The sequence below is a fragment of the Setaria viridis genome, chromosome 6, assembly GCF_005286985.2.
Source record: "Setaria viridis chromosome 6, Setaria_viridis_v4.0, whole genome shotgun sequence".
Taxonomy (NCBI): domain Eukaryota; kingdom Viridiplantae; phylum Streptophyta; class Magnoliopsida; order Poales; family Poaceae; genus Setaria; species Setaria viridis.
Window position 1 is genome coordinate 8152609 of NC_048268.2, and position 22839 is coordinate 8175447.

General features: G+C 41.8%; 2 long non-coding RNA genes across 4 annotated transcripts; one reads left to right on the forward strand and one right to left on the reverse strand.

Moving 5' to 3' along the window:
- Window positions 1-962: 962 nt before the first annotated feature.
- Window positions 963-3825, reverse strand: LOC117860244 (uncharacterized). Of its 2 annotated transcripts, none has more exons than XR_011898488.1 (3): window positions 3375-3825; window positions 2137-2307; window positions 963-1317 (listed from the first exon to the last, which is right to left on the reverse strand). It is a non-coding gene; the product is annotated as an uncharacterized lncRNA (long non-coding RNA). The 2 variants fall into 2 exon arrangements; XR_004641423.1 differs by lacking the exon at window positions 3375-3825 and adding an exon at window positions 2648-3368 and having other exon boundaries at window positions 2137-2566.
- A 15367-nt stretch (window positions 3826-19192) lies between these two features.
- Window positions 19193-21070, forward strand: LOC117861284 (uncharacterized). 2 transcript variants are annotated; one of them, XR_011898515.1, is made up of 6 exons: window positions 19193-19600; window positions 19704-19802; window positions 20206-20309; window positions 20402-20465; window positions 20554-20618; window positions 20731-21070. It is a non-coding gene; the product is annotated as an uncharacterized lncRNA (long non-coding RNA). The 2 variants fall into 2 exon arrangements; XR_004641737.2 differs by having other exon boundaries at window positions 20206-20465.
- The last annotated feature ends 1769 nt before the right edge of the window (window positions 21071-22839 follow it).

The following is a 22839-nucleotide window of genomic DNA, read 5'->3' on the forward strand; positions in this document are numbered from 1 at the left end:
GTGCTTGGGGATTGATGGGAACGACTGACATATGTGAACCCGGTGTGGTACGCTTATGTCGTGGGTTTAGGTTCACCTTGCAAGGTTAAGAAACTCAATTCGAATTGTCTGCCTCTCACAATTTGAGACTGCTTGACCCACTTCTGCACTGAGTAAGAAGAGAAACAAAGGATGTGGATTAATGCTGATGCTTGAATTAAATTGCTTGTTTACCATGCTTGCTTAGACTAAGTGCTTACCTAGAATGGTTAATCAACTAGAACTTGATGCTAAAACTTGAAAGTAAGGACCTACTTTAGACGCTTTTGGCAAAAACAAACTTCTTAGCCAAAAAGCCTTGGAGTCGATGGAATAGTTACCACTGTCATAAGTCTTATTGAGTATTGGTATACTCAGCCTTGCTGGTGGCTATGTTTTCAGGTAATGTTGATTTTGAGGAAATAGTTGCCAGTTTGACTTGACCGACCCAACTCTCTCCGGGATGGACAGTCGAGTGGAACCCGTCCTCGGTCAGCGAGGAACATGGTGATTGATATCATGGCAGGCTTCACCATGGTAAATTGTATCGACATTAGACTACCGTTTTATTTCCGCTGCTTGAACTCTGAAACTCTATTTTTATGCATTTGAACTCTTAGTTATAATAACTTAATTTGGAACCTGTAATGAAATATATGGATTGTTGTGATCTCTAGACTCGCCTTCGTGTGAGTATTCTTTGTTTCGATCCGAGACAAGTGGTTTATCGGGTGAAACCTGACCGACTACTATTTTAATTTGATTAAAGTGACCATTCGCATTTGAGGCGAGGTTGAGTACACTTTAGCCGGATTAACTTGGGTGGTTCTGCCGGCACCTAAGCACCTAAGCAGACTATTTAAAGTCTGACATTCTACGTAACAACAATTATGCATCAGCAAATAAAGCCCCTACTTAGTTCTTTTTCATCCGTAGTTCAGCACTAGTGAAGCCAACTGTTTGTTCTTAACTGAGAGTTAAAATGGATACACCGGGCAATCATGAAGTCAAGATAGATACACTGGGCAACCATGTTGGTTTAACGAGTCAACACCCTTCTATGTAATCTAAATCAGAACGAATAGAAGAATAGCATGCATGATGAATGAATATATTGCCATGCCCATGCATGTCAGGGACAGTATCAATCAAACGGGTCAGCCAAAAGCAATCCTTCTGATATACTTGAGATCTTTTGAGAAACTGAAATGATTATCAGATGGCCAATGTAACTCCTTGTTTCCTAACTTACGGAACAAGTGCTGCTCTCAGAATTGTGCATATGATAGTCAACTGATCCTGCAAGCCATTGAAAAATATAGAAGGAATACAAATCAATATAATATTAGTGAATGCAAATCAGATTTATTGGAGTTAAACAATCCTACTTTGCTATAGTACACGCCAGCACAAGATTTACCAAAGGTAACAGAGAAAGCTACAGGCCATGGAGGCAGCACATCTGATCAATATAAAACACAAATTAGAGAAATCATGTAAAAGAAAACATGATAAGGCATCTAACCAATTTAATATTCCTGTACCAATTCCAATGGAGTAGGCATCAAGTGATACCTAAGTTGTCCTCAAGGTTACTTGTTGCACAGTATTCAAAGAAAACATAAACTCCTCATAACACTCTCTTAGTTAAGGGGAAAATTGCAAGCTCTAGTTCCTGTTCTCATGCACATATTGGGTATTACATATGGCCACAAGCGCATGTTCTCATGCATTCTTAACATGTCATCCTGCATGTTTTAAGTATATACTGAGAGTTTAACATGATAACATGGAAAAATGAAACGGTAAAAGTGGAGTGTAATGCGATGTACGGTAGGCAAACCGAATTTAGGTTGTAGTATGTTGACATTGACAGTAATTTCTTTGACAGTAGTATGCACTAGTGCAGGCATCAGGTAAGTTGACATAGATACTCATGCAGTTCATCCTGAATTTACGATTGGGAACTAATACGATACCAACCTGAGATGCAGAGCTCTATGAATTTCAGTGATAAAGTCAACACACACATTTTCTTTAGGGTAAGAACAAACAGAATACATAACTTGGACTAGTTATTAAAGTAATTAACCACATAGCAGAACAACTGTAACTTACCCAAAATGAAGTCTACTGCTTGGTGAGAAAATGTAGCAAATGAGGAGCAAGCTTCTCTATGCACAAGCAAATTCAACATTAGATTTACTCCGGCCAAGATGCTGTCTGATAGTTCAACCAGGCAATCAGCTGACAAGCCAAGTTTCTGCATCTAATCCTCATAGTTGAAATCTGCAAAATGAAAAAAAAAATTGAAACTACACTTCAGACAACTGAATATCATACTCCTATATGGTAACCTGAAATAGGCAGCAGTAAGAGTGCCTATTCTCCCAAATCTCTGCTGTATTTTGCAGTAGAACTGCAGTCTAAAGCCAGATCGTTATCTAGAGAGCTGTCAGATGTTGTAGAGTTAAGGTTTCAGTAAAATCTCAAGAACACCGTCCGATCAAGTTACTCCTAGGAAGAGATCGATCCACACGCCATTGCACTGTTACAATTACAACAGAACAGAAACTTAAAATTGTACTGGAAAACCGCCACAAAATTCGAAATTCGACCCAATGCTCACCATCGACTCCAGGCCGCGGCGGCGGCAGGTCCCCGCACCCGTCGAAGAAGTGGCACCGGCATGACACAACCGGCGGCTCCGTCTCCTCCGCACATTTGGGGCCGCAATGGGCAGAAATCGATCACGCGATCCGAACATTTTGGAGCCGAGCAAACGCGGTGGGTCAGCGGGCGCACGCACGGCGTACCTTGGAGGAGTTTGAGCTCCTCGCAGAGGCAGAGGATCCCGTGCTTGAGGTCTTTGGCCTAGAGCGGAAGAAGAGGAGGCGAGTGAGGGGTGGAGCTGGGCTTGGTTGGGGCGCGGATTGGGGAATGGGAGCAGGGGACCTTCCGCTCCCAATGGAGGAGAGGCGGGGTCGATGTAACGGCGGCGCCGGCGGGGGGGTTTGGTGGGGAGGCGGTTGCAGTGGATGAGTGCGGCCTAGAGCGACAATCAGTCGATGAGCAACGAGGAGGCGGCCCTCGCCGTCGCCTTCGCCGGGAGGGAAGAGCCATGGCGGCGGGGAACATTTACACATGACCCCTTGATTTGGATCGCGACTATTAATCGCGATCCGATTATTTTCATAAAACCCCCTAATCGGATCCATGGTTTTGCAGAGATCACCCTGGCCGGCGGCACGGCGAGCACCGGAGAGAGGATCAGAGGAATTGGACGCCGGCGGGGCGGCGTAGAGGAGGCCAACTACCTCGGCGAAATCGAGTAGAAGTGGAAGGCTCTAGCTTACCTCCGCCGCCAGCCCACCACCACCTCGATGAAGAGGAGGCCGAGGCGGCGAGGTCGACGGCGACGAGGACGAAGCGGCGGGGGCGCGTTACCGGCGGACGGGAGGGGCTCGAGAAGCGCTCCACGTCTGCGACCGCGCCCGGCGGCACGATGCCTTCGGAGTACGCCGCCGTACGCTGCCGCACGCTGCCGCTGGGAGGCTGGCCGGGATTATTCCTTGTTCACCGGCACGGCGAGCGGCCATCAAGGAGAACTTCGTTAAGCAGGTGGGCGGGGCGGCAGCCCGTCAGCAACCTCCGTCCAGGGCCAAGCCAGCCGCTCCAAAGTATTACTGCTGCAGTAGTTTTTAGAGTAGAATTCACTGACTAGTGACTAATTCAAAATGAAGTATTACTGAACTACAATAATCAGTATGCATTTTTCATTCTGAAATTATCATGGTGGATGCATGATTTGATTCATCAGTCTGGAATCGGTCCTTCACAACTGAACTTTGCACAGTTCTCTTATCTATAATGGACAACGACATCACCTGATGAGCGACAATAATGGGAGAGATTTCTGTATTTGGGTCTCAATTCGCAGGCCTTTCCAATTTACGTGCCTTCAAAAATTTGACATCGGGCTTGCGAATTGTTTCAGTTCAGTGTTTCTCTCCCCTTTTCTTCATTTTTCTGTGTTTTTTCTTTTCTTTTCCTTTTCCAAGACCGCTTTGCCTTGCCCCGTTAAGGCAAAAGCTGTACTATCTCAGCGAGCGCCGCACCTGCTCACAACAACTGGATTTGGCCTGATGATGGAATACAAATTTCAGGTGGGCTCTTGTTCCCCACGTTGGTTCCTCAAAAAAAAAGTTTCAAGCAAGCCTGTATCATAATTCTTGACCACTAGTCCATCATGCTCGCGCACGAGCTAATGTTTTTAGAAGCTATTGTATTTGAAAAATTATTTAAACATTAAACTCCTAACTAATAATCAAAATTGTTTACCTACTACTCTCTAATTTTTCAATACTTCAACATAATACTTATATAAATATGTACCTATCTTTGTCCAGTTGTCATTGATTTTTAATTAATAATTACTCTGCACGTTTTCATCCATATTCGTACTTATTATATTTTGTATCACACCTCCAATCCTCCATACATTATGTTTAGCATACAAATCAATATTTTTCATCGATTCCTCACATACATGTATAAATGGTCTAAATGGTGGCACTCATCATGTGTATATACTTTAACTTAGTATTTTTATATTAACAATGACATAAATAGGTAATTTACATCATATATTAGTTTACTTTTTGACATTTCTGTATGATGCACACGAAGATAATTAGATTAATATTTAGGTATTTACTTTAGGTTATTTTTAATAATGACACACGTGGGTAACATAGATAAAATTTTAGAATGACATTATAAGTTATGCTTTATAATGATGTGTATTAGTAAATTGGATAAAGATTATGGGGTTACTTTAGATTATTTTTTATAATAGCTGAGCTCGCTAATTTAGATATAGGTTTAGAGCTCATTTTTGAATATTTTCACAATGATAGTGGAGGGTATCTTTTTAGAAAATATAATAGATCGATGGCTATGATTATTAGAGTTACAGGATTGGTGTTTGATATTTTTAATTTTTATGACAATTTATCTCTTTTTTCTAGCTTGTCTCGTGGGAACTAATGCGGAGTCTCCAATGAAAAAAATAAGACTACATTGCTACAAAACTATTACCATAAGCTACCTCTCGTTTGTTAAATATTCGAACACAATACTTATGTAGATATATACATAATATCTTCATCCAATTGTGATAGATTTTAGTTAGTAATTACTCTATAATATTTTCAACCATATTTATAATCTTTAACTTTTTACTTTGCATCGCAGGTATGCGCTTGAATTTGTTTAATGAATCCTAAGTTTGAGATGTAATTTTAGCATAGAAATCTATATTCTCATCACTTTATATCCTTATAAATGGTTAGTAATTACTCTATAATGTTTTCAACCACATTTATAATCTTTAACTTTTCACTTTGCATCGCAGGTATGCGCTTGAATTTGTTTACTGAATCCTAAGTTTAAGATACAATTTTAGCATAGAAATCTATATTCTCATCACTTTATATCCTTATAAATAGTGACAAACATCATACATCGTGCGTATAGACCTTAATTATTATATCGTATACCAATAGTGAAAGATATAGATGATTTAGAATCATATATTGCTGTATATTTTTAATTAAGGTTATTTGATTCAAACGTAGGGTTACTCCATGTTATTTTTAATAATGGCATGTATGGGTAATATAGATGTAAATTTAAGGGTTCCTTTAAGTTTTTTAAGTAATAGTGGTAGGCAATTCAATTGCAAATTAAGGGTTATTTTAAATATTATTTATAATGGTATAAGTGGGTAATTTGGATGAAGATTAGGGGGTTACTTTAGTTTATTTTATATAATGGCAAAGGTGGGTAATTTATATGTAGATTTAGAGGGTTACATTAGGCTATTTACATAATGGCATAGGTGGGTAATTGTTTAGAAAACATAATAGATCCAAAGGCTACGATGATTTCAATCTATCGATTGATGGTCGGATGTTTTACTTTTTTGTGAGAATTTCTAGGATTTCTTTCTTTTTCTAGACTGTCCACCTAAGAATCCTAAGTGGCTTCACCTGGAGGTCTCAAAAGGAGCCTCCTAGTAATAGTAAGATTGCATTCCAAGATGTGCACCATTGCATTCCAAAATGTGCAATTGGACATATCACAATTTAGCTTGTTTCATGTAAATATTGATGACGAAAATTAAAAAGAAAAGAAAAGAAAATATTACTATTCAAAGAATCGACTGTATCTTAAGTTCTTAGCAGAAACTACAGCACATTAGCAGACTATTTACAGTATGACATTCGACATAACAACCATTATGCATCAGCAAATAAGCCCCTGCTGCTCAGTATTTCATCCATAGTTCAGCAGTGATGAAGTCAAATTGTTTGTTCCTATTGTTAGAATAATTGGGCAGGCCCAATTACTTAATTAATCAAATAAATCCTAAGGCCCATTAGTGGTGGTAGTTACAAAAAGGTTAAAACCAACTTGGAAGTTGAGAGGGTCCCTAACCAACTTATACGGTGAAGCTGTGCTGCACCTGTTGAGAAGTTGATAGAGGGATAATAGGATACCACGCGCGCGCGGCTCGCTCGTCGAGCCGTGCCGTGCCGTGCTAGGTTTTGCAGTTTTTTTTGTCATGGTTGATTACTAGTAACTGATGACTCATTCAGTGACTAGTAACTGGTAACTGACGATTCAAGTGAGTAGTACCTGACGACTGCTAATGGCTGGCAGTTACCAGAAACTGTTGCATTAACCTGGACGTCCAAAGGTCTTCTACTGTCTATAAGTGTGAGGCTGCCTCTCATTCTTTCGTGCGCGAAACACTAACCACCAGAGCTTTTGTCCACTGCTGTGCTGCGCTTCTGTCATCTCCGTTCCGGCGATCTGTGTGCACAGACTTCGCAGGAAGAGCAGGCCTCTGAAGCTGCGCTCTTCACCAGAGACTCTGCACCAGAGGAGTAGAAGGGCGATCAAGTTTTTGGAGAGCGCGACTGCTCACTGTTCGTCTACGACTACTTCCTCGTGACGCATCTGCACTGCTTCAGTTCTGCACTGCGTCAACTCCTGAACGGCTACATCGAACAGCCTTGACTAGCAATGTCGAGTAACGGTGCAATCGGTTCCTCCGGAACCGTTCCCGCCTCTGGGTATTTCCTATTGAACTTTATCGTTCAATTCTTATGTTTCATAATACCTACTGCATGCTTTATGTTCACTGCAAATACAATGATGGATCATGTTCCTGTTTATATTATCTTAATTGTCATGTTTTATTCTATATTTCGGATTAAAATGAACCGTAAAATGCCTCTGATTCCTACAATCCAAAAACTTGATAGGGCTTTTTCGGTGGTTGGCTTTGCTGCACAATTGAAACCGAATGTATTTGATGGAACGAATTACAAGAGATGGGTTGGCAGACTCGAGTTATGGCTCACGGCTATGAACGTGTGGTTCATTACCAAAGAGCGTCCTGTGGGACCGCACACCTCTGCAGTGGATAGTGTGTACATGTCTGCTGACAATTTGTTCAAAGGGGCTGTGATCAGTGTTCTGGCTGAGAACTTGATCGATTTATACATGCAGCTTCCCTCTGGCAAAGCAGTGTGGGATGCACTTCAGGCAAATTTCGGAGTATCCGATGCAGGGAGTGAGTTGTACATCATGGAGCAGTTCTATGACTACAAGATGGTCGATGACCGTTCTGTAGTTGAACAGGCTCATGAGTTACATGCTCTTGCAAAGGATCTTGTCAATGTCAAGTGTGAGCTGCCAAATAAATTTGTGGTCAGTGGCATCATTGCCAAATTGCCTCCTTCATGGAGGAACTTTGCTACTACTCTTAAACACAAGAGACAGGAGTTCACTGTAGCTGGTCTTATCGGCACTCTTGATGTTGAAGAAAAGGCGAGAGCAAAGGATTCACGTGCGCGTGGCAATGAGGGAGGTTCTAGTGCCCATATGGTGCGAAAAGGAACTTCCAATCCCACAAGAATAAGGGAAAAGCAAAAGTTGAGCACAAGTCTACTCAGACTACTAACTTTAAGAAAAAGAAGAACAACAAGGGAAAGTGCTTTGTGTGTGGTGGTTTTGACCATTGGGCCAAGGATTGCAAGGATCGCAAGGACAGGCAGCAACACGGGCAGAAGAAGTCTGCTAATGTTGTTATTAGCGATGCTGAGAAGGGAACATCAGGGTATGGTAATCATGGTTTTGTTCTCTTAGTTTGTCATTTACCAAATTGGTGGATTGACACAGGAGCTAATATACATGTGTGTGCTGATATTTCTTTGTTTTCTTCTTACCAGGTCACAGGGACTGGATCCGTGTTGATGGGGAACGGCTCAGGTGCTGCTGTTCGTGGTGTTGGTACGGTCGATCTGAAGTTTACTTCAGGAAAGACCGTGCGGCTGAAGAACATGCAGCATGTCCCCTCAATAAATAAAAATCTTATTAGCGGATCCCTTCTTTGTAAGGATGGTTTTAAGTTGGTGTTTGAATCGAACAAGTGTGTTATTTCTAAGTTTGGCTCCTTTGTTGGTAAAGGATATGACTGTGATGGTTTGTTCCATTTATCTTTATCGGACTCTTGTAATAAAGTTGTGAATCATGTGTGTGGTGACGATGAGTCAAATGTTTGGCATTCACGACTTTGTCATGTTAATTTTGGTTGTATGTTGCGGCTAGCTAGTATGAGTTTAATTCCGAAATTCACTTTGGTCAAAAATTCTAGGTGCCAAGTGTGTTTGCAATCTAAGCAACCCCGCAAGCCTCACAAGGCTGCTAAGGCAAGAAATTTGGCACCTTTAGAATTAATTCATTCGGACTTGAGCGAAATGAACGGTGTGTTGACTAAAGGTGGAAAGATATATTTCATGACTTTGATAGATGATTCTACTAGATACTGCTATGTGTATTTGCTTAAATCAAAAGATAAGGTGTTTAAATTTTTCAAGATCTATAAGGCTGAAGTTGAAAATCAACTTGAGAGGAAGATAAAACGTGTTCGATCGGATCGAGGTGGAGAGTATTTTTCAAATGAGTTTAATTTGTTTTGTGAGGAACATGGCATTATTCATGAAAGAACACCACCTTATTCTCCTGAGTCAAATGGAGTGGCTGAAAGGAAGAATCGTACTCTAACTGAGATGGTTAACGCCATGTTAGAGACTGCTGGACTTTCTTGGGAATGGTAGGGTGAAGCTATGTTGACTGCTTGTCATACTCTTAACAGAGTTCCTATGAAAAACAAAGAGAAAACTCCATTCGAGGAATGGGAAAATAAAAGATTAACACTCTTATACTTGCGTACATGGGGTTGCTTGGCAAAGGTTATTGTACCAATTGCTAAGAAGCGCAACCTCGGACCAAAAACGGTTGATTTTGTCTTTCTAGGCTATGCTTTTCATAGTATCAGATATAGATTCTTGATAATTAAATTTGGAGTACCGGACATGCATGTTGGTACAATCATGGAGTCCAGAGATGCCACATTCTTTGAACATTTTTCCTATGAAAGAAACATCTAGCAACTCTAGTTATGAATCTGTTAATTCCTCTAAACGTAATGATACAATAGTACACTTTGAACAACCACTTGAGGAGAATCATGAGAAGGATGATAATGAAAGGACTCAAAAGAGTAAAAGACAAAGGACTACAAAGTCTTTTGGTGATGACTTCATTGTGTACCTTGTAGATGACACTCCAAAAACCATTGCTGAGGCTTATGGATCTCCTGATGCTGACTATTGGAAGGAAGCAATCAGAAGTGAGATGGATTCCATAATGTCTAATGGAACTTGGGAGGTTGTTGATTGTTCATACAGGTGCAAACCTGTAGGATGCAAGTGGGTGTTTAAGAAAAAGCTTAGGCCTGATGGTACTATTGAAAAGTACAAGGCGAGACTTGTGGCTAAGGGTTACACCCAGAAAGAAGGCGAAGACTACTTTGATACTTACTCGCCTGTTGCCAGATTGACCACGATTCGAGTACTACTATCCTTGGCTGCCTCACAAGGTCTTCTCATCCATCAGATGGATGTTAAGACAGCTTTCCTTAATGGAGAGTTGGATGAGGAAACCTATATGGATCAGCCTGATGGCTATGTAGTAGAGGGTCATGAAGGAAAGGTGTGCAAGTTATTAAAATCTTTGTATGGCCTAAAAAAAGCTCCTAAGCAATGGCATGAGAAGTTTAACAAGACTCTCACATCAGCTGGCTTTGTTGTGTACGAAGCCGACAAGTGTGTGTACTATCATTTTGGTGGGGGAGAAGGTGTGATCTTATGTTTGTATGTTGATGACATACTGATCTTTGGTACTAATCTAAATGTGATTGAGGAAGTTAAAAGGTTTTTGTCTTAAAGTTTTGAGATGAAAGATATGGGAGTAGTTGATGTAATTTTGAACATTAAACTACTGAGAGAAGGCAATGGTGGGGTAACACTTGTGCAATCCCATTATGTGGAGAAGATCTTGAGTCGCTTTGGTTATAGTGACTGCAAGTCTGCTCCCACGCCTTACGATTCCAGTGTGATATTGTGGAAAAACCGTAGAATCGCAAGGGATCAGTTGAGATATTCTCAAATCATTGGTTCACTGATGTACCTAGCTAGTGCAACGAGGCCTGACATCTCATTTGCTGTAAGCAAACTCAGTAGATTTGTCTCAAATCCTGGAGATGATCATTGGCATGCTCTTAAGAGAGTAATGCGCTATTTAATAGGCACAACGAATTATGGAATTCACTATGCTGGGTATCCTAGGGTACTGGAAGGGTATAGTGACTCAAACTAGATATCAGATGCTGATGAGATAAAAGCCACAAGTGGATATGTGTTTACACTTGGAGGTGGTGCTGTTTCTTGGAAGTCTTGCAAGCAGACCATCTTAATGAGGTCAACAATGGAAGCAGAACTCACAGCACTGGATACCACCACAGTTGAGGCTGAATGGCTTCAAGATCTCTTGTTGGATTTGCCGGTGGTTAAGAAACCAATACCGGCTATTCTAATGAACTGTGACAATCAAACAATGATTGCCAAGGTGAACAATTCCAAGGATAATATGAAGTCATCTAGACATGTGAAAAGGCGGCTGAAGTCTGTCGGAAAAATGAGAAACTCCGGAGTGATAGCACTGGACTATGTCCAAACAACTAAAAATCTAGCAGATCAATTTACTAAAGGTCTTTCACGAATTGTGATAGATGAGGCATCGAGGGAGTTGGGAATGAGACCCACATGAGAGTTAAGTCATAGTGGTAACCTATTCTATTTGATCGGAGATCCCGTGAACTAGGGTGGTGAAACAAGCTATTTGACTAACTGAGAAGGAGAGTACTATTGTACTAACCCACTCCATTGGAGATGCATTCTCTCCTAATTCTGCATGGCAAGTTGGTAAACACCTTAATGTGATCCGAAAGGTTTAGGCAAAGATGTTAATCTGCAGAAACATCTTTTAAGGAACACACCTATATGAGTTTGACTGCTAGTCACAGTCTATGAGATTGGGTAATCTCTAGAGACTCATGAAAGGCCAAAAAGTATGACTTATACGCTTCAATCAGAGGAGGTGCATTTTGCAGCCTAGTATCAGTAAAGGACTTAAGTGAAACTTGTTCGCACAAAACTGACAATTCAAGGCATAGTCCATTGTTTAGTTGTGGACAAATGTAGCTTATGTTCTAGGTGGATGTTCAACCTTATTCAGGTCTCCATCGAAATTCTGGTATATTCAACAACAGTGGAACAAATTCCCAAATGAGCCTTGGAATTTCGTGGGGATTGTTAGAATAATTGGGCAGGCCCAATTACTTAATTAATCAAATAAATCCCAAGGTCCATTAGTGGTGGTAGTTACAAAAAGGTTAAAACCAACTTGGAAGTTGAGAGGGTCCCTAACCAACTTATATGGTGAAGCTATGCTGCACCTATTGAGAAGTTGATAGAGGGATAACAGGATGCCACACGCGCGCGCGCTCGTTTGCCGAGCCGTGCCGAGGCGAGGCGTGGGCTGGGCTGGGCTTTGTCAGGTTTTTGCAGTTTTTTGTCACGGTTGATTACTAGTAACTGATGACTCATTCAGTGACTAGTAACTGGTAACTGACGATTCAAGTGACTAGTAACTAACGACTGCTAATGGCTGGCAGTTACCAGAAACTGCTGCATTAACCTGGACGTCCAAAGGTCTTCTACTGCCTATAAGTGTGAGGCTGCCTCTCATTCTTTCATATGCGAAACACTAACCACCAGAGCTTTTGTCCACTGCTGTGCTGCGCTTCTGTCATCTCCGTTCTGGCGATCTGTGTGCACAGATTTCGCCGGAAGAGCAGGCCTCCGAAGCTGCGCTCTTCACCAGAGACTCTGCACCAGAGGAGTAGAAGGGCGATCAAGTTTTTGGGGAGCGCGACTGCTCACTGTTCGTCTACGACTACTTCCTCGTGACGCATCTGCACTGCTTCAGTTCTGCACTGCGTCAACTCCTGAACGGCTACATCGAACAGCCTTGACTAGCAATGTCGAGTAACGGCGCAATCGGTTCCTCTGGAACCGTTCCCGCCTCTGGGTATTTCCTATTGAACTTTATCATTCAATTCTTATGTTTCATAGTACCTACTGCATGCTTTATGTTCACTGCAAATACAATGATGGATCATGTTCCTGTTTATATTATCTTAACTGTCATGTTTTATTCTATATTTTAGATTAAAATGAACCGTAAAATGCCTCTGATTCCTACACCTATCTGATAGTTAAAATGGATACACCGGGCAATCATGAAGTCAAAATGGATATTCTAGGCAATCATGAAGTCAAGATAGGTACAGTGGGCAACCACATTGGTTTAGTGAGTCAACACCCTCTTATTGTAATCTAACTCAGAATGAATACAAGAGCAACTTACATTAGGAATGAATATATTTCCATGCATGTCAGGGAAAGTATCATCAAACGGGTCAACCAGAAGCAGTCCTTCTGATATATTGTACTTGAGATCTTTGGAGAAACTGAAATGATTATCAGATGGCCAATGAACTCCTCGTTTCCTGACATACAGAACAAATGCTGCTCACAGAATTGTGCATATGACAGTCAACTGATCCTGCAAGCCATTGAGCAATATAGAAGGAAAACAAATCAATATAATATTAGTGAATGCCTATCAGATTTTTTATTAGAGTTAAAAAATCCTACTTTACTCTGCTATAGTGCACTCAGCACAAGATGTTGTCTGATAGTTCAACCAGGAAATCAGCTGACAAGGAAAGTTCCTGCATCTCATCCTCACAGTTGAAATTTACCAAATGAGGAAAAAAAAATGAAACTACACTTCAGAGTTCAGACAACTGAATCTCATACTCCTATGGTAACCTGCAACAGGCGTTACAGGCAGCAGTAAGGGTGCGTCAGTGGGCGGTCGAGCGCGCGTAAGGCTTCATTGGAGGAGCTTGAGCTCCTCGCGGAGGCGGAGGATCCCGTGCTTTAGGTCTCTGGCCTGGAGCGGAAGAGGAGAAGGCGAGCGAGGGGTGGAGCTGGGCTTGGTTGTGGCGCGGATTGGGGAACGGGACCATGGGACCTTCCGCTCCCAATGGAGGAGAGGCGGGGGCGACGGAGAGTTTGGTGGGAAGGCGGTTGTAGTGGACGAGAGACATGGCGAGTGCAGCCTTCAGCGGCAACAGTCGATGAGCGACGGGGAGGCGGCCGGCCGTCGCCGGCGGCGGTGGGAGGGGAGAGCCACGGCGATCTCGGTGGGGCGAGCGGAATATTTACATGTGACCCCCTGATTTGGATCGCGACTATTAATCGCGATCCGAATATTTGCATAGAACCCCCTGAAATGGAACCACAGTTTTGCAGCGACCACCCTGACCGGCGCAGGGGCACGGCGAGCGCCGGAGCCCGAAGGGAGGAACTGGACGACGGCGCGGCAACGTAGAGGAGGCCGACAACCTCGGTTAAGTCGAGGAGAAGTGGAAGTTCAAAGCATTCCTCCGCCACCAGACGACGAGGCCGACGGCGACGAGTACGAAACGGAGGGGCGCGTTGCCTTGCCGGCGGACGAGAAGAGCACGGGAGGCGGCACCGTGCTTCGGATTACGCCGCCGTACGCTGCCTCTGGGGAGGCTTGCTGGGATTATTCCTTGTTCATCGGCACGGCGAGAGCGGCGGCCGAGATGCGGGTTATGGCGCGCCACCGCGGCGACGATGAATCCCGACGAAATGCTGAATTGCTGGTGCGGCAGAGACGCCGGTGCTGATGGTCACTTGGAGATCGCGGCGGGAGAACTTCGTGGAGAAGGTGGCCGCGGAGTCAATCATATTCTTGACCAATGCATTCCAAACTGTTCAGCTGGATATATCACAATCTAGCTTGTTTTGGGTAAACATTGATGACGAAAAAATTAAATAAAGAAAAGACTACCATGCAGATAATCGACTGTATCTTAGCAGAAACTACAGCACATTAGCAGATAATCGACTGTATCTTAGCACAGTTACAGCCTCACATTCAACATAACAACCATTATGCATCAGCAATAAGCCCCAAGTGCTTAGTTTTCCATCCATAGCTCAGCACTGATGAAGTCAACTATTTGGTCTTAATTGAGAGTTAAAATGGATACACCGGCAATCATGGAGTTAAAATGGATACACTGGGTAATGATGAAGTCAAAATCGATACACTGGGCAACCATATTGGTTTAATGAGTCAACACCCTTTCTGATCAAACGGGTCAGACAGAAGCAATCTTTCTGATATACTTGAGATCTTTTGAGAAACTGCAACGATTATCCGATGACTAATGAACTCCTCGTTTCCTAACTTAAGGAACCGTTGAACTGTGCATATGAGTAGTCAGCTGATCCTGCAAACCACTGAACAATATAGAAGGAACACATATCAATATAATCTTACTATTACTAATTGGAGGCTCCTTTTGAAGTCTCCAGGTAAAACCACTTAGGATTTCTCGGTGGACACTCTAGAAAAATAGAGAAATTCTAAAAATTCTCAAAAAAACAAAACATCCGACCATCAATCGATAGATTCAAACTATCATAGCCATTGGATCTATTATATTTTCTAAAAAATTACCCACCTATGCCATTATGAAAATAGCCTAAAGTAACCCCTAAATCTATATATAAATTACCCACTTCTGCCATTATATAAAATAAACTAAAGTAACCCCTAATCTTCATCAAAATTACCCACTTATGCCATTATAAACAATGTTTAAAATAACCTCCTAATTTGCAATTGAATTGCCTACCACTATTACTTAAAAAAAACTTAATGTAACCCCTTAAATTTGCATCTATATTACTCACACGTGCCATTATTAAGAATAACATGAGGTAACTCTATGTTTGAATCAAATAACCTTAATTAAAAATATACAACAATATATGTTTCTAAATCATCTATATCTTGCACTATTGGTATACGATATAATAATTAAGGTCTATACACATGATGTGTGTCACCATTTATAAGGATATAAAGTGATGAGAATATTGATTTCTATGCTAAAATTGTGATGAGGATACCAACTACAACACGGATACATCTACACCAGCAACACCTTCTCCAGCGCCACCAGATGATCCTCCACCCCAGGCGCCACCTTCTAAGCCAATTACCCAGGCCCGTGTGAGAGAATTGATCTTTATCATGCTACTAAAGAATGAAGGCCCAGAAGAATAGAAGCTGGCCCAACAGGAGGCCCATGTGTGGACGCCTAGGGTTGGGCGTCAGGGGCATCCACGCCCCCCCTCCTTGCCGCGCGCCCCTCCTGGTCGCACGCCTCCTCTTGGCCGCTAGGGGCTGCGCCCCCTCCTCTCCTCTATTTAAATAGAGTCTATGTTTATTTCCAGACTTGAGTTTTATTTTACATCTAGCTTTACCTACTCTCGAACACGCGCAAATACGCGTTGTCCTTGTGTGATTCAGAACTCCACCTTTGAGTGATATTTAGATTGCTCGCCTCTTTTTCTTGTTCGTTCTTCAATTGCGGACAGAAATTGATCTTCGTGATCAGGCTGATCTTGCGCTGGCAAGGTTGGTAACCACAAGGAGTTGGTTCAGCGATTGCATTGGCGCTTCGGGTTCGCTCGTCGTAGTCGGATCGTGAGGCTCTACTTCCACCAAGTCGAATTTATTTTCACTCACCGAAAGATCGGGCACTCCGACTCTATCAAATTGTATCTCAAACTTAAGGTTCATTAAACAAATTCAAGCGCATACCTGCTATGCAAAGTGAAAAGTTAAAGATTATAAATGCTAACTAAAATCTATCATCTAAAATCTATCACAATTAGATGAAGATATTAAGTATATATCTACATAAGTATTGTGTGTTCGAATATTTAACAAATGAGAGCGAGCTTATGGTAATAGTTTTTTAGTAATGTAGTCTCATTTTTTTTTCCATTGGAGGCTCCGCATTAGTTCCCATGAGACAAGCAAGAAAAAAGAGACAAATTCTCATAAAAATTAAAAACGTCAAACACCAATCCTGTAAACTCTAATAATCATAGCCATTGATCTATTATATTTTCTAAAAAGTTACCCACCACTACCATTGTGAAAATATTCAAAAATGAGCTCTAAACCTATATTTCAATTATCGAGCTCAGCTATTATAAAAAATAATCTAAAGTAACCCCATAACCTTCATCCAATTTACTAATACACATCATTATAAATCATAACTTAAAATGTCATTCTAAAATTTTATCTATATTATCCACGTATGTCGTTATTAAAAATAACCTAAAGTAAACACCAAAATCTTAATCTAATTATCTTCATGTGCATCATACGGAAATGTCAAAAGTAAACTAATATATTATTTTAAATTACTTATTTATATCGTTGTTAATATAAAAATACTAAGTTAAAATATATACACATGATGAGTGCCACCATTTAGACCATTTATACATGTATGTGAGGAATCGATGAAAAATATTGATTTGTATGCTAAACATAATGTATGGAGGATTGGAGGTGTGATGCAAAATGGAAAAAATATGAATATGATGAAAAAGTGCATTGAGTAATTATTAATTAAAAATCAACCACAACTGGACAAATATAGGTACACATCTATATAAGTATTATATTGAAGTATTGAAAAATAAGAGAGTAGTAGGTAAACAATTTTGATTATTAACTACGAGTTTAATTTCTAAATAATTTTTAAATACAATAACTTCTAAAAATATTAGCCCGTGCGGGAGCACGGGTTGATGGACAGTTAATGCATATCAGATTTATTAGAGTTAAACAATCCTATTTTACTGTACTGTAGTTTACTAAGCACAAGGTTTACCAAAGGTAACAAAGAAAGGTAGAGATAGAGAAAGAAAAGAAGACCACAGAGGCAGTACATCTGATCAGTATGAATCACAATTCAGAGAAACCATGTAGAACAAAACATGATAAGGCCTCTAACCAATTTAACATTACTGTACCAATTCCAATGGACAGTATTCAAATGGTACCTAAGACGTTCTTGACGCTACTTCTTGGACAGTATTCAAAGCAAACATAAACTCCTGAGAGCTCTATTAGTTAAGACGAAATTTGAAACATCTAGTTCCCCCCTGATGTGCTGCAAGCTGAAATGTTAAGGAAAATACACTATAGTAGCATTTCAATATCTCTCAGATAATTTGAACAATGACTCTATGGATTTGATTTAACATCCTCCTTTAAGATAGACATGACACCAGTACTATGAACCTCGGAGCATCAAGCACCTTGTGCTCTACTGCAAAAGAAAACAGCCCAAGCACCAACAGCAAAATAACTTAATTTCCCAAAACCAAAAACAATTTAACAGGTCAGGTTCACTGTGCACTTCAAGAAACACACCTTCGGACAACTCATTGCGTCACACACAAAGAATATGTACAGACTACCCGAAATGTAGAAAATGTATTAGGAGTATAGTAAGTATGTATTGCCTGAATCTGAAGAACCAGCCTTTTCAGGGACAATGCAGCTCCTCTTCATTAAACGTGTTTTTAAGTCTCTAAACCATCAATTATCTCTTCAACTATCTCCTTTTTCCCTTTTGATGATAAAATGTTCTTCAGCGAAGCTGAAAGGAGGCACTGCCAAATGATTACTCTCATGGTTGTCTCAATCAAATATGCATGGAGCTGATATAATAAATAGAGATTCCTGTCATTCATCTAAATATTAGAAATCCTGAAACGGTGTGAACTCTTGTAATGTTCTTCTGGTATGGCAGTGCAGTTTTTATAAAATTTATTGATCTGTAAAATAGAAACCATAAAAAAAGGAAAGCTAAGGCTGGTAACTTCATAACTCGTATTCCAACTACAAGAAAATGGCACAAGATAAACCAAGGTTTCAGGATCACCCTTTCTCTGCCAAAGAAGTAACCGTGGACAATAAAACCGTTGACATAACTAACATCCATTTAACATCATGTTTTTGCCTTGCCATGCTAAAACATGCATGATGGTTATGGGTGCCTATTATATCCTGCTTGAATTGGTAAACACTTGGGTATAACAGTACTTTATACTAAAAAGATGTACAATAATCTGACATGCATTTATCACATATTGAGTATTCCATACAACCACAAGCACATGTTCTAATACATTTCTGAGATCTCATCCTGCATGCTTTAAGTATGTATTGAGAGGTTAACATGATAGCATGGAAAAAGAAAACAGTGAAAGTGGAGTGTAATGTGATGCAGGCAACTGAATTTGGGTTGTAGGTATGTTGACATTGACAGTAATTTCTTTCACATTAGTATGCACTAATTCAGGCATTAGGTTAGTTGACATTGACACTTAAGCAGTTCATCATGAATTTACGATTGAGAACTAATATGCTATGCACTTCAGTGATGAAAGTTAACGCACACATTTTCTTTGAGCTCTTTTACAGTGCACAATACTACCATATACTACTGTTCGAAAAGGACTCGTATATAAGGATCCGATGGTTGAAATTAATTGTATACTACTGAAACCTTAAGGTGTAGTATAGTTAGTATACATGAGCAGTATGAGTAGTATAGGGATATAATTGGAAAGATGTAAAATGGCACTGTGGAAATAGATCAAATCTTTCTTAATTATCGTCTTCTTTCTTTCTTTGATTCCTCTTCTCATTCCAATCGGTGCGCTAGGTTCCTCATTTCCAATCGGTCGGGTTGCACTGGGGCGGCAGCGGGTGGCGGCGCCGACTACGCGGCGGCGGGTGGCGGCGACTCCGGCGGGTGGCCTCGAGCTCCGGCTCGCCCAACCCTCCGCTCTCCATCCTGGGCGGTCAAGCGCCGTCCCAAGCTCCTCAGTCCGCGCCGACCGTCCTCGACTCGACAGTCGGCGGCGGGCGGCGGCAACTCCGGCGGGCAGCCTCGAGCTCCGGCTCGCCCAACCCTCCGCTCTGCAGATTTCTGGAATGGTCATGGTTGACCATGCTGGTGAGTCAGCTGCACAAGGGAATGGTCATGGTTGGCAATGGCTCGAAGATCCTAGGTTGGACTACCTTGGTTACAGAGGAATTTTCCCAGCTGACACAATACGTAAGTAGTTTTTGGCATGTCATAAAGCTTCTCTGATATAATGTTCAATATCTAACATGAATAATGACCCGTTTGAACACTTAGCCTGCTTTTGTATTTACAGCACCACTAGTTTAGTCTGACAAAGAAGCGGATGAACGGCATTATCAGCTTTGGCGGATAGAAAATGGAATTGCAGAAGGTTCAACTGAGATCCCAAAAGGTAATCTTCTTTCCAAGCATGTTGGTCACAAGTCATGACTATGCAACGCTATCATAGTTAATATTTGATAATTTGACATCGATATGTATTGCATTTTTCTGCTTCCCTAGAGTTTTAGCACATTTCTGGAAAAGGTTTAGTTCCTGTATAGGGTTTGTTTATCTCATGTATCTACATGAGCGTGCAGAAACAGATTGAAATTTCCTATTTCAGCATTTTCTTTATCGTGCATAAGAATCGTGTCGAGTAATTTCCTATTTCAGCTGGCATTGTGTACTGTGTACACAGATTGCCTATTTCAGAACTGAATGGCTTGCTTAATGGATGCTAAAATCGACCTTTCAGCTGTATTACCTGATATGAAAAATCCTGTCGTAATGGTTTACCTGTTTTCTTGGTTCAGGTGCTCTGATAGGGAAATACACCCCGGACAATCCCCCAAAGGGCCTCGAGGACGGATATTCTTAAAAGTAGAATCAGATTTTTAATTTGTCTTCATTGTTGAGAGTTCGTAGCCCAACATTCAGCTTTTTAATTATTGATGTACTGATTGTTGAAAATGAATAGTTTATACATGACATCCTGTTTATACATGACAGTCGGATACTACTGATCTCAGATATGTGGGCTGTTTTAATCCGTATCATGGCTTATCATGAGAAGGTATGAATATATGGGTTCCCTTCTCCATTAATTCATCACAATGGCTCCATAAATTGATCTGGTGGGAGCAAACTCTTCCCATCTTCAGGTTGACTGGATGTACTTCGTTGCTTTTGCCGGCACAGCGGTGGGCCTTGTCATCTACTCATACAAGTATTGTGGCTTTTCTGCTTTTCAGTTTTCTGTTGTCTCTGACCATGGATACGGACATAGGTATGATACTATACTGGTGTCACTACTCACCGCTTAAAACTGCTGCAAGCAGGGGCTGAAAGCAGACGGCTGAAGAAACTGCACAGGTCACAGGGGCCAGGGACGAAGAGGCTGCAACGGGGAATCGGACAGCAAGTTCCTGGTGTTGGAGATGATGGACCAGCCTCCAACAAGGAGTTTTCATCAGCTGCTACTGCCTCAAGGTAGCAGGCAAATGCCTACAAAACTACTTGTAATGGAACACGGACACGCTTGTGGTTGTGAAATGTAATATTCTTTTGCTATCCGATGTGAGGAGAAAAAAAGGAAGGGTTGATAACTAGAACATGGACACGGTTGTTGTTTTTCTTTTTGACATACAATAGCATTTTTCAGATGAAGGGAGAGGTGTGTTTGCTGTATTTTTTATTGAAACAAGAAACATATTTTCAGAAGACGCAAGCTCTGTTTTATGTTTAGGTTTGAAGTATATACTTGAAAAAAGCATTTAGCACAGCACCAAGCAAGCATGGAAGTATAACTTCTTATTCAGTATGGCACATGTCCATACAATGGAGCTACTTCTAAGTTTTAACATCTTTCTGAACCTGGAATGCCAAGTTGTTATAATTCAACAACCGACAGGAGCTCACTGTTCAAATACAAATCAAATTTACCAAACGAAGGAAGTTACAAAGAAACAGATCAAAATCTTAGGACAGTTTCCATGTACAAATGAAGACAAATTATTCAACAACCAAAAGAGTACACCACAAGCAACTAGTTGAACTCACCCAATCACAAGCAGTCCAACACTAACAACCACATTATAAGTCAATAACTCAACCTGGAGCAGTTACGTATAAATCAATGCGTCCAGGCCGATGTTGGAGTAATGGAGTATGAATTACAGAATTTTCGCAGACTGATACTGAAGTTCATTGGAACACCAAATTGTACAATACTAAGATGGAACTAACAACGAAACATGAATGATACTGAGACTGGATTGTGGGAGAACACAATCCCCAAGGTTGCATTCGTGACGGAGTCGAGCAGGTCGCCGCGGCGGCGAGAGCTGGTGGAGCCGGGGCCCATGCGTCGGGACAGGGAGGCCCCGGCGTCGATGCGGCGCGACATGGAGCCGCCGGCGTCGAGGTGCTGGTGGATGGCCATGGCCAGCGCCTGGCGGTGCAGGAGCTCCTCCTCCGCCGGCGTCAGCTTGGGCCCACGCGCGCCGACCGCATGCTTCCCATCCGCTTGTTGCGCGACACCGCGGCCGCGTCCGCTATTCCTTGCATGGCATGCACGCGAACGTGTTGCCCATTGGGAGAAGAAACCACGCGAGCTCGTGGAGTGGAAGAAGGAAAGGTGGGGTGGGGATTCTTATAGGCTGGCTCTCGGGAGCAAACAAATCGGCGAAGGTGAGCAACAGCTGACCTGAAATCACAACAAAATCGAGATGGGAAGGAAGCTACGAGCTGTTGCGAGATTCAAGCAAAGACGGGGCGGCGTGCGGGCGGTGCCGGCGAGGCAGCGGTGGCGGCGCGACCGGCAGGGCGCATGCGGGCGGTGGAGGCACGGCGCGACGCGACGGGTGGGGGCGGAGCGGCATGCCGGCGGTAGGGGCGCGGTGCGGGGGACTGGCGGCGCGTGGGGAAAGGACCTATACGACTCGTGGAAAAAAATAAATCTCCAGATAATATACGTGGTGCTAATTACAATTTTACCCATACTAAAAAAGGACCTATACTCTATACTACCACCTGGTAGTATTGTGCACCGTAAAAGGGCTCTTTTCTTTAGGGTCTGAACAAGCAGAATCCATAACTTAGACTATTGCTCAAGAGCAATTAAACATATAACAGCACAATTGTAGCTTACCCAATGAAGTCCACTGCTTGTTGAGAAAATGTAGCAAATGAGGAGCAAGCTTCACTATGCACAAGCAAATAACATTAGGAATACTTGAACAAGTGATACTAGTTACATGCAGATTATAGAAACTTAGTCTAGAGAAAATGCTGCCTGATAGTTTCACCCAGGAAATCAGCTGACAAGCCAAGTTTCTGCATCTCATCCGCACAGTTGAAAGCTGCAAAATGGAAAAATTGAAACTACATTTCAGACAACTGAATGTCCTACTCCTATGGTAAACTGAATCTGGAAGCAGAGAGCTATT